Raw genomic sequence first — 328 nt, 5'->3', positions numbered from 1 at the left:
CATTGAAGTAATCAAAAATTGGGGTGAAATAACTAAGTTATATAACCGCAACAAATAAAACAGTAAAAACATTATATTTGTGTCTGTCCACCATTAAACGTGTTCAATATTTGTATCAGTTATAATTAGTATCGGAAAAATTGTATTTTATGAGGAGCATCCCAAAGCAATACAGTAAATATTGTACAATTTATATTTAAGCAATAAAAATATGTTTTAAAAAAAATGAAGTTTGACAAATATATCAAATGGCAATATAGTAATAATATCGGACTCCATTAGCGCTCTTCAAGGACTAGATATAATGTATTCAGTTCACCCACTTGTT

This window comes from Halyomorpha halys, unplaced genomic scaffold (genome assembly GCF_000696795.3).
Source record: "Halyomorpha halys isolate HHAL.00 unplaced genomic scaffold, Hhal_1.1 Scaffold323.1, whole genome shotgun sequence".
NCBI classification, from domain to species: domain Eukaryota; kingdom Metazoa; phylum Arthropoda; class Insecta; order Hemiptera; family Pentatomidae; genus Halyomorpha; species Halyomorpha halys.
Note: the sequence above shows the minus strand (reverse complement) of the source record.